The sequence below is a fragment of the Ixodes scapularis genome, unplaced genomic scaffold (assembly GCF_016920785.2).
Source record: "Ixodes scapularis isolate PalLabHiFi unplaced genomic scaffold, ASM1692078v2 PGA_scaffold0__279_contigs__length_252992795, whole genome shotgun sequence".
Lineage (NCBI taxonomy): Eukaryota > Metazoa > Arthropoda > Arachnida > Ixodida > Ixodidae > Ixodes > Ixodes scapularis.
In genome coordinates, this window is record NW_024609835.1 from 235,778,566 (window position 1) to 235,791,144 (window position 12,579).

The following is a 12,579-nucleotide window of genomic DNA, read 5'->3' on the forward strand; positions in this document are numbered from 1 at the left end:
CTTCGTGCAATATCATATTTAACTATATATATATATATATATATAAAGACATTCCAAAAACAAAAACGTGAAAAAGGTGACCGCCAGCGCACACAGATACGCTCTCTCTTTCCATTGAAACCTCGAAGAGGACATTCTAATTTCAAAAGGTCACCAATGTACTCTGTAAGGACGTTCTGAACAAAGAACACAACGGAAAACAGAGAACTCCCAAAGCCTATTATAGAACCACACGCTTCGTACAGCATCCTCTTAAAAAATATAGAAAGGACATTTGTAATCAAAGCACACACAAGAAAAAGTACAGCATGAAAAAATATAATGCATTCACATTTTGAGAGAGACGTGTGGGAGTGGTTTCCTTGCTGCATTGAAGCTTGACTTCCACAGTTGCCCAACGTAACTATTATAATCGTTTCTTTCACTACACGTTGCATGTCATTAGAGTATCTGTATAGCACTTCTGTACCTGACCAGTCAGCCGGACAATAGTTACATTCCTGAATATGTGTAGCCGATTCCGAATTCGACGCTTTGTTTTTCAAGTTCAATTTCTGGTCAGTTAGCATATCATTGAGGCATCTTGAAGTCTGACGTACATATTTGAAACCATAGGCAAGCGGTATTTCATATACGACGCCTTTTTTGCGAGATAATTTTTCACGTTGCTGTTTTTGACATCCTCTATGTCCGTTTTGAAAAGGTGTCAATCTTGAACTTGAAGTCCGTCGTGAAAACGGTATTGGCACCATACTTTTGGCACACGCCTTCAAGTTGTGTGACATGTTATGAAAATATGTTATAACAGCTCTCCGGTTCCTTTATTCCTGCTTTTTTTTTTCATATCTTTATCTGAATTTACAGTTGCCTTTTTAAGAATGCATCTTGGTACCCAGCATCTTCTAGTCTCCTCTACTGTCTCTGTACTGCTTGATTCATGTAATGCTTGCATGACCTATACAGGGCATTTTTTTTTACTAGAAAGTTGACCACAATGACGTCGGCGATCTTTGAATGACAGCTATATTTGGCCAGAACAGTTTTTTTTTTCGTTATCTTCCTGTACTTCTAGCATAACCCATCCCTAACAGGAACGCGTATATTCGAGAACTGTAGCGCTCCTTATTCTGGACTTTCCCGCAGTGAACGGTAGTTTTATTTATTGTTTTATTTATTTCAAATACATTGAATAGGGGAAAGAGCTGTAAAATAGTAACTATAAAGTGCACATAATATTAATAGCATTTTTAAACATAGCAATATCAGTGATGTTAGCAACCGAGGCGGGAAGGTGGTTCGAGTCTATATGGGTGTTTGCGGCATAAAAGATTATTGAAATAATGAAGTTTTAGAATTTGGAATACCCACCTTATGGCTATGATCAATGCGAGCAGATATGTAGAATGGTTGTGTAATTAGTTTATGACGAAGGGTCGTATTTTGACGAAGGGTCGTACCAGAGATTTTTCGGCAGTGAGTTAGTAACGGCAGGCCTGAAGTATTTTTCATGATAGTAACACTGGAAGTGCGATGAGATTTCGTCAATATAAAACGAGCTGAGCGGTTTTGAATGGATTCAATAAGTGAAATTAGTGACGAGTGAGCGGGGTCCCACACAGCAGCAGCGTATTTTAATTTTGGACGGATTAGGGTTTCGTACATGTTTAGTTTTAATGAAGACGTAGCGAGAAAAAAACAATTCTTCTTAAGTATCCTAACATGCGGTTAGCACAGTTAATTCCGTGTTCAATATGTATCCTCCTAGAAAGGTTACAAGCTATATGAACACCAAGATATATGTAAACATACACTGAAGCGAGGGGTTTGGTGTTAAGATGATAAGTATGACACACCGATTCAGCACCTGGCACTCTCCTCGATTTGTATTTGTTTGTGTTTAGTTCCATTAGCCACTGACTGGACCACAGTGATATACGTTCAAGGTCAGATTGTAGAAGAATATATTCTTCTACAATCTGACCTTCTACAACCGACATATCTGACAGTATAGTGTCAGATATGTCGGTTATTTTCCGGTATATTCCGCAATCGTCAGCAAAGGGGCAAATAGACGACAAGTCCTGCACCAAATCATTAACGCAAATAAGAACGAGGAGCGCACCAAGCACTGATCCCTGTGGGCCGCCCTTGGCCACTGGAACAGTACACGAATTTGTATTATTAGCTCTAACGAATTGTAGGCAGTTAGTTAAAAGGGCATGAATTCAATTTAATGTACTGCAGTCATTGCTGAGTTATTATAATTTATGACGAAGGAGCTTGTGGGAGACTTTGACAAAGGCGTTTGAGAAATCCAAAAAAACACAACCGGTTACGTTATGATTATCAAGAGAATTATGGAGATCATGCGTTAAGGAGAGTAGTTGCGTCTCGCATGAAAAATATATTCTAAAGCCATGTTGTGAACTTGTGAAGAAGTTGGCGTCAAGATAATTTATCAACTGCGAGTATATGACGTGTTAAAATATATTACATGGCACACTAGTTAAAGAAATTTGTCTATAATTGGATGTGCTTTGTTTTTCGCCAGATTTATGTAAAGGAACCACCTTCCCAACAACCCAATCGCTCGGAACTACGCCATGGTTAAGAAACTGCATATACAGTTTCGAAAGGAATATTGAACATTATATATTACATTTTTTAAGAGCTCGCTGTTAATTTAATCTATTCCGGCACAGGACGAAAGCTTTATATTGTTAATAATGTCATCTGCACCAATCGCGTCAACTCCCACTGGGTCCATGGGCGAAAAATTAGAAAGCGCAGAAAACAACAATACCGGTACTTGGTTTAACATCAGAGGTTGTAAATGAAAAACTAAAAACATAATTTAATGCACTTGCACTTTCAGTAACTGGTATATCTATACCATTCGATGATTAAAGAAAATTGTGGGACTGACACTTGGGATTAACGACATTGCAAAATTGTCTAGCATTAGTTGCTAACATGATAATTAGTGTATGATTTAAAAAAAATGTTATTTAGCTTCCGTAAGAGCTGATGTATATTCTTGATCTGCAGTTTTGTACGCAGTCCACCGTGCATCAGCGGCTCATCATTTGGCAGTGTGAAACTCTCTTCGTTTCCTATTTCGCAGACGCCTGTGATTAGAGTTAAATCAAGGAGAGTTAGTGTTGCAACAAATCTTCCTTGATGGTATGTACTTTTCAAATAATGAAGCAACATTTTAAAATAGCATCCAATTAGACTCAACGCAGCGCTCTGAAAACTCAGGTAAGTAATCACTGAGGAACTCAGACAGGTACAAGTTAATTGACGTAAAATCAGCTCTGCTCTAGTCACGGATCAATTTTATGTAAATTTTAGGCGCTGCGAATCGGATATTTAAGAAAAAGTTATGAACTGAATGGTCACTGAGACATGGCAGATATGTTAGTGATGATATGACGCTCGAGTGCGTTGTTAATACGAGATCGAGTATGTTTGATGAAAGGTTTGTAACTATATTGGGCTCTGAGACAAGCTGAAAAAAGTTAAAATCAGAACAGAGTTCAATAAACTCGTTAGCTACAGATGAGAAGGGTTTTGAGACAGGACATCGATAAGAGAAGTTAATGCTGGGGTAATTGAAATCACCCATTAATATAATTCGCACTCCTGGATGCTGGATGGTAATTTGGTTAATGCAATTATGTAACAAATTCACAAATGAACAACTGCTAGTGGGTGGTCGATGAGATACACTCATTATCGTTTGTTTATCTTCAAAAGATACGCAAACCCAAAAAATCTCGAGTTCACACGCTACAATGACAAGGCGAGAAAGCAATGAGTCAACAACCGCCAACAAAACACCACCGCCGCTTCAGTCGCGCCTGTTGCAGCGAAATGTGTTGAAAGGTTTTTACAATAAAACAGCACGCTATCAGGCACTTTGCTAGAAGGCCACGTCTTTAAGAGCGATGTCGTCAGCATCGCATGAATCTGCAACTGAGTACGATTCATTTTGTTACCAATTACACTGCAAATGTTAGTAAATAAAACGAAAACAGTTTCAACAGGCCAAACAACTTTTTTGCCTCGTGCCGATTGTTAAGTTGACACAGAAGCAGACTCTGTTTGTAAATCGGAAAGGGGTGTCGCAGAAGAAACTTCGCGACGATGCATGACTACTTCGTAAATAGAGTCTTCGATTTCATTGTACGCGTAACACTTCCTATTAACAAAATTTTTCTTATAACTTAGCTTAAACTGGCTTTCCTGACTCTTTCTATACTCCAGTAGTTTGCGCCGAGCTAAAAGAGACAAAAAACTAAAATCTCCTGAAACAGAAACACTGCTGGTTTCTAATTTTGACTTGGCCTGCAGGACCCTTTCTCTAGTTTTAAAAGACTGAAACTTCACTGAAATAGGACGACGCCTTCCTAATATAAACGGCCCCAAGCGATCAGCACGCATGATTCGTTCAAGCGAAATAATAAAAGAAGCTAAATTTGAAAGTAAACGAACCACACTCTCTTCTGCCTGGGCCCACGTTTCACCAAGGCAATCGTCACACCATGAAATACGAGATGATCTCTGCGTGGCTGCTCCTCAATCTCATCTAATCTACTGCGCAAAGCATGATTTTTGTTGTCAAATGCGCTGAACAGATTGCCTGGAACCAGCCAACCCGCGGTGTATTTCATCGATTGAAGACGACTTCAATTCAACCGCAGAAGCCCTTCGACAGACATTTGTTACCGTGACTTGTAACTGTTTTTTTTAGTTCGTTCATCAAGCTCAGTTAACTATTTTTCCCTTCCTCAAACCTCTGAACTCGCGTGTTTGTATCCTGCAACACCCGCATCATTTCGTCAAGCTGCTTAAATAGTTCAATATTAGTTGGTCCGGGGTTAATCTCGACATCACCTCCAAGCAGCAGCAAACACTCTGAACGAATTCACGAAAGCTTCTGGGCATGGAAGCACTACTATACAGAGAATATTAGACTTAAAAGAATAAAAACCTTCATGACTACTAACCTGCAAGGTTAGAAGAAAAAAGTTGACGATGTGCATTGCGTGCGTGCTTCCATGCCCTCCGACGATCCACGGTGACGAGGCCGGTCTCCTGAGTCAATGCGTTGATGTGGGTGTCGACGTGACTGCTGTGGAATGACCGAGGTGAAGCTGGTTGTTGACGGAAAAGTTGATTTCCTCGGTTTCCTGGTGCTTGTATTCGTTTCTGGTACTATAAATATCAATATAAGGAGAGATGCCATACAGGTCGGTAGGATCCCTTGTTCCAGACAGGTTGGCTCTTATGAAGCCAGGCCGGAGATTAAAGGCCGTCCCCCCTCAAAAACTGAAGGGTTAGTAGAAAAAAAGTTGACGCTGTGCATCGTGTGCGTACTTCCATGCCCTCTCTTCCGGGGCCATCGACCTTACCAAAGCTTCTAGAGATGCTGATAAATCGTCCCTAAACGTGCAAAAAATAATGTCATCAACATACCCTCTGGCGAACCTTTATATTGGCGCAATTTAATTCATTTTGTCATACATAACTCTGTCCAAAATGTTGTAGTAAATTTCAGCTAATGTGGGCACTACCAAGGAAAATAGATAAGCCTTTCTTTTGCACATAATTTTGATCTTCGAAGTCTAGAAGAGTCGGCTGTAGATGCAGATCAAATAAGGTGAGGAAGCCTTCTACAGACATTCCTGACTCAAACTAAAACTTGACTAAATTTAGCTCCGGAAACTCCCTCATCGCGTTCATTAGTTTGTCTTTTCTAAAAAAAGAATACAAATATTTAATGTCATTGATAATACCCGGCAGTTTCTATCATGATTTACACTCAAGATGTGAATCAGTCCTTCTGCATTCCTTAGCAAAAGCAAATTATCAAGAGGCACTAGTCCCAACCCTCGTTGCAGAAACTTGGATAGGAACACTGCCAAGTTCCGTTCTCATTGATAACTACTCAAAGAGGCATTTCCAGCACGTGTTTTTCGAAGAAAAAACTGTGATCTTAAAAGGATTTTTGGCTGACCCCATTACTGTCTTTACCAGTCCTTCCTTATCTTCACCCTTCAAAAACGTGCAAATGTTCTTTTCGAGTTTGGATAACTTGCCACCCCATACCGCAAACAGGGATTCCATTGCGCCTTCTGTTTTCTTCTGAAAAACATGCATTGACAAGATACCAGATCTGTCTGATTTATTCGTCTGTAATAGTTTTAACGAGTGTGTTTCCAATTCCTTTTTGGCCATGTTTAGATTCCTGAAGTCTCGTCTTTCCTTTGGGTAAGTCTGCCCCATGCGTTTTTCGATTCTGCCTTGTGCTTGATCCACAAACGAAACCTTTTCATCCTGATTAACCAAGTTCGGAATCGTCTGCACAGGCGAGAACACGTAGAGCCTTGAAGATTTGATATTTACACAATGCTTAAATCCTTTGGCCAGAATGCCTTAATTTTTTTTCTTTTTTTTTTTGGGGGGGGGGGGGTGGGTGATTTCACTCATTACAACATTACAAGGATTAACTAAACTCAGCTGCTTAACAGAATCCCTTTGCCCCCTACGCCACCAATCTATAACCAATTTACCCCGCACCTTCACCTGCTTGATAGAGTCAAAACATGCGTCCTTTTCACAAACCAGACTCAATGACAACATGCCTTATTGTGGTTACCCGTAAGAAACTAGGTGATTCTGTTATGCCGTTGAGTGTAGTTAATCCCTGTAACGAATGGATTTCGAATAAAAAAAGACTGAAGGCATCCTGGAAAAAGGACCTAAACATTGTTTAAATATCAAATATTCAAGTCTCAATGTGTTCTCGCCTGTGCAGATGATTGCGATATTGGTTAATCAGGACGAAAAGGTTTCGTTCCTTTATCCAGAACTTGGCTGAATGGAAAAAACTCATGGGGTAAACTTACCAGAAGGAAAAACAAGACTTTAGGAACACTTTTGTTAAAATTATTGCAGATGGATAAATCAGGCAGATTTAGTTTCTTGCCAATGCATCTTTTTCAGAAGCAGACAAAAAGCGCAATGGAATCCATATTTGAGGAGTGGGATGGGAAGTCATCAAAACTCAGAAAAAAAAAATATTTGTTTTGGGAGGATAGAGAAAAGGAAGAAATGGTAAAGACAGTATTGGGTAAGCCAAAAATGCTTTGAGGTTTAAAGTTTTGTCTCAAAGACCATATGTCGGAAATGACTCTTCCTGTAGATATCGCCGCGTGCGCAAGTGGTCAATCAGGCAGAGCGCTCGTGGCCTAACGCTTATCGCGCGTGCCTTCCGCCCAGAAAGTCGGGGTTCGATTCCCGGCCGCGGAGACGAATGTTTGGTGATGCTAACGTAATGTTCTGGTAAGTTCGAGAACCTTGTTGCTGATTCGAGGTTAGAATGGTCGACACGCCGAACTTCCTACACAGATTATTCCAGAAACCGACGCGTGTACAAAAGTGGCTCCGCGTGGCCAGCCGGAGTAAGTTTCGCCCCACCGTTCGACGCTGCTGTCACGCCGATTTCGACGCCCGCGAGGCTCTGCTTTCTTCTGTTCCTTTTTTTTATTTTTGGACACAAGTTCGCCCCATTAAACGCTCAGTTTCTTCAGTTGTTATCGCCTCATCACTTGTCATTCGTGACTATATAAATGAGAGCGGAACTTGGCCGATGGTTGTATCCAAGTTTCTGCAACGAGTGTTGGGGCTAGTGCCACTTTATAAATCGCTTTCGTTAAGGAATGCAGAAAAACTGATTCACGCTTTGAGGGTTAATCACGGGGGAAACTGCCGGACATTATCAATTCACACTAAATATTTGTATTTTTTAGAAAAGAAAAGACTAATGAACGCGGTGAACGAGTTTTCAGAGTTAAATTCAGTCAAGTTTCAATTTGAGTCAGGAATATCAGTAGCAGGCTTCCTTACGTTATTTGATTTGTATCTACAGTCGGCTCTTCTACAATTGGAAGGTAAAATTATGTGCGAAAAGAAGGCGCATGTATAAGCTCTTCAGTCGTGCCCATATTAGCTGAAATTTACCTCAAAACCTTAGACAGAGTTGCGTATCACAAAATGAATAAAATGGCACCAGATGAAGGGCTTGTGGAGGGCAGGAAAGGACGTCCGTCGATGCAAATCAACAAACTGATCTTTATCACCACACAAAAACTGAAAAGAACATAAAAAAAGGGCTCCGCTGAGACCTCCCTGCTACATCGTCGAACGCTGCCAGGCTCGTGCTGTTCTGTTCGAGCCCGGAGCTCGGTCCCGTCGGTGCTGCTCGTGCCGCGCGCTTGAAACGTCATTAGCTGCTGACGTTGCGTTACAGTAGTTGCGTGAGCGACCGCTCTAAGTCTCGCGCTTTGGCGCTACAGGCTCATCAAGAGGTATATTTATGAAATCATTATTTGCACGTTTAAGGACAGTTTATTAGAATCGCTAGAAACTTTGGTGAGATTGACGGCTCCGGAACTACAGTTCAATGTGGAACGACCTGAAGGAGGGCTACAGTTCTCGGATATATGCGTTTTTGTTAGAGGTGGGTCGTGCTGTTAAAACGCGAAGACAACATAAAAACAAGTTATTTCCAAACCTTGCTGTCATTCAAACATCGTCAAAGACAAAGTGGTAAAGTCTCTAATAAAAAATGCACTGGATAGGTCGTGCACACATTGCGATTCAAGCGGTACAGAGAGAGTGGAGGAGACTAGAAGAGGCGGGGTATTAAGAAGTACTCATGAAAAGACAACTGTTCATACAGATTAAAGATGTGAAGAAAAAGCAAAAATCAAGAAACCGGAGAGTTGCTATAACATATTTTCATAACAAATCAGACAACATGAAGGCTTGTGCCAAAAGGTTTGGTGTAGTCTGTTTTTACCGCGGAATGTAAGTTAAGTAGATTGACAGATTTTCACATGGAAATAGGGGATGTAAAAAACAGCACCGTGAAAAATCGGTATTTTGCGAAAAGGGCGTAGTATACGAGATACCTTTGGACTGGTTTCAAATATGCAGGTCAGACTTCAAGATGCACCAATAAAAGACTGCATGAACACAAACGGAAGGTAAAAAACAGTCTCAAATTTGAAACTGGATACACGTATTCAGGAATGTAACAAATGTGCGGTTGGCTGGTAATGAACATAAGTGCTAAACAGAGAATCTGATGAAGTGAAACATGCAGTGAAAAAAAACGATTCTGATAAATACGATCATCAACTGCGTAAGTTAAGCTTCAATGCAGCTAGAAACCCAGTCGAAAATGTTTCTAAAAGTATGAATGTATTATACGTCTTCAGGCTGTACTTTTTTATGTGTGTGTGTGGTTTGTTTGCAATGTCCTTTCTATATATTTCTCAAAGAGGACATTATAAGAAGCGTGTGGTTCTAGATTCGGTTTTTAGCGTTTGTTGTTCTTTTGTCTTTTGTTCAGAATGTCCGTTCAGAGTACAGTGGTGAACTATTGGGGTATAGAAGGTCTTTCCCGAAAGGGAGAAGCGTGTCGGTTTGAGTCGGCGGCGACCTAGGGTTTAAAAGCTGTGGAAGGAATAAAATTTTCTTGTTCAAATTGAGACGTTCGTCCTCTCCCCCTTTTACGGTGCCTTCTTACACTTTTTATTTCAAGTTTCCTTCGCAGTCTCATGATTTTAGCCACCATGAAGCTTAATGTTAACGTGCAAGTTATAGCTTTGTCGCCTGTGAAAAACACCAGGCAAAAGTTTGAAAAAGGCTCCCTTGCGTAACCTTTATGTGCCACTATAAAATGTGAATAATTTATGCACACTCGATACCTTCAAGTAAAATAGCCACTCATCGCAAAATATTAGTGGCAAGAGAAAGACACTATTCCCTAATTTTCGCCGTTCCGCCGTTTGTGGTCGCGGCGTATTTGCGCTCCAAGAGTATTTTGTTGCGTCAACAGTTTATATAGATTTTTACTAGATGGCGCTGTAGTTCACATCTTGAAAACTGTTGCCAGACTAGTAGTAAACTAAAACGCAATCACACCAAAGCTATTCAAAACACAAAAACTATTTATTATGTTGTGTGTTGCCCGTCGTAAAAAAAAAAATCAGACTTGTGCTTGTTACTTGAACAAATTAATGGATTACGAGTACAATTTACCGAGCTTCAAATGTAACGGATTAACGTTACCATTTGCTTTCACTTCACTTTTTCCGTACACCTATCCAGAAAGCGATAGAAACAACTTTATTATTTTTCAGAAAACTTTTCTGCAGCACGACATTTAATTTCTCATGCGCCGGTATTTTGGTCGTCCCTGTAAAATATAAAACATTTTATTTAAGAGAAAGAGTGCAGGTGCCCTCCGTGCACCTGCAAGCTGACACAGTACCGAAAGCAGAAACCACTCCCGCCATCCCGCTAGCTTACGGCCTCCAGAGATGATCCCTGGGAAAAACATTTTAGAATAGTACAGACGGACTAATTAATTTTAAGTATAATCTATAACAATGTAAAAAAAAAGTTAAAATAAATCTTTGTGCTCACTGACACTGCGTTTGCAAACCTATGCAATTTAATAAATCATATTTATATTTGATATTTGATATTTGGCATTTATGTGTTTCGCTCAGACCTTTAACCATTTCTGATTAAACCGTTGTGCGGTTGCTCGGTTTACTTGTTTATATGTACCTATGTTTACATTATGTTGTCTTGGCGGTATTTTTAAGTGAACGTTTTTTACTATTGTACAATGCTGTGCTAGAGCTGTAGGGGGCCCAGAGACCTCGTCAGGCATCACGCCTTTGATTTCTGCCAACCTCCCGACCCAATCGGCGAAAAAGAAAAAAGTTGTGCAGAAAAACTAGCAAAGCGCATGCTCAGTAGCAGCGTGTTCGTACGCTACGAGATTCCGAGCTAAGGAAGTGACCCAAGAAACCTCCCGTTTGAATCGGGCGTTTCGCCTGTTATTCACGAGGAAAGAAGAACATGGTTTTAAAATTACAATGTATAACCAGTGGAGAATGCAGGTGTCTCAGCTTAAATGATTGTGTTTCCGTAGATGAGAATTGTTCTTCTTGCCGATGACAATGTGCTTTTTTTCTGGCAAGAGCAGTATGCATCGAAACTTTATGTTTCCGTTCTCCTTAATGTTCTGAATTTTAAACATTTCATTAAGAGATGGTCATGGTGTCGACGGGTACATCATGACCGAAAACTCGACCAGTCAGAGAAAAAGCGGCGGTTACGGGTTATCGATCGTTCATCGGTTCTCACTTTGAGACTAGTATTCGTGGAGGCTAGGGGAGGGGAGGGCATAGAGAGCGAGAAAAGCGGTGGCCATCGGTCCCACAAAACATTAAAGGATCCCACCACTTCTACGCGTTCTCCCTCTCTCTCTCCGTCAGCACTTCTTAGATGGCTTGACCCCCCCCCCCCTATCACACTGTAAAGTGAGGAGTGGACTCGACCACCATGCCCAGACAAGTAAACCAAATGGAGTACCGTCCGTACAGTAGAAGACGATGCACTTAGCCTTGTGTCGGGCACTTTTCAGCCGGGCCTCATGTGCGTGCCAGAATACAGTAGGGTACATCAAAGACAAAGATAATTCGACCCCCTCACGCGAGCCTACATCCTCTGTTACGCGAGCTGTGAACCCATAAATCAAAAGATCGCGGACCCGCATTTGATTTTTTTTTTTTCATTTCATTTTTTTTTTTAATTTGCCCATTTCTGAGTTTTACCTAAGGGGGGGGGGGGTCACAAAATATTAATGAAAACTTACGTGAATACCACATAATTCAACAACTCCCTCAGAGGTCGTTCGCTTTCAGCGCATCTTTGAAATCATCCGTGTTTGCTACGATAACAACGTGATCAGGCAGCTTTTTCCACAGAGCGGTCGGCAGTTGCAATGGTGAGTACTTATAAAGATTCGTTCGTGGCGTGGATTAAATGAAGTTGGAAACAAATATCACTTCGCGGTGATATGTGATGCGGAGGTTTACAATAGTTTTGCTTTGTCAACTCTGGGGAATGTTAATACAGTCTATGTGACATTTTTATGCCCGCACGAGCTCTTCGGTACTTCCAAAAGGGGAATGTTAAGTGTATCCTTCATTACTGTGACACTGCTTTCAATTTTAAAATCTTGGAGTACGAAACGCGCAGCAATGTTTTGTACCGATCCATGCAAGTCTATTAAGTAAGACTTGTGGAGGTTCCAGACTGACGAAGCAAATTCAGACTGTGAGTTTATATTAGAGTTAAAGGCAATAAGCTTCATTTCTAGCGCATGCAGCTGACTCCAAATGGCGTTTAATATAAGCTAACGATCTGCTTGCTTTAATAACTGTGCTCGTTATATGGGTTTCCCAGTTAAGGCTAGCTGTTAAAACAGTCCAAGGTATTTATAACTAGTAACTTTCTGTATTACACTGTTCTGGTGCATGTAACTAAAACTTAAAGTCCTACGTTTACTTGTAAATACCATAAGCTTTGTCTTCGTTTCATTAACTGCCATCTGCTACTCCTTGCATCATAACACAAAGCTCTCAAGATCTTGTTGTGAAAGGGCGCTCTCCGCTACGTCAATGATTTTTCGGTAACGCACATAAC

General features: G+C 40.7%; 1 pseudogene; it reads right to left on the reverse strand.

Moving 5' to 3' along the window:
- Positions 1-464: 464 nt before the first annotated feature.
- On the reverse strand, positions 465-6,775 carry LOC121838273 (annotated as a pseudogene).
- Positions 6,776-12,579: the final 5,804 nt, after the last annotated feature.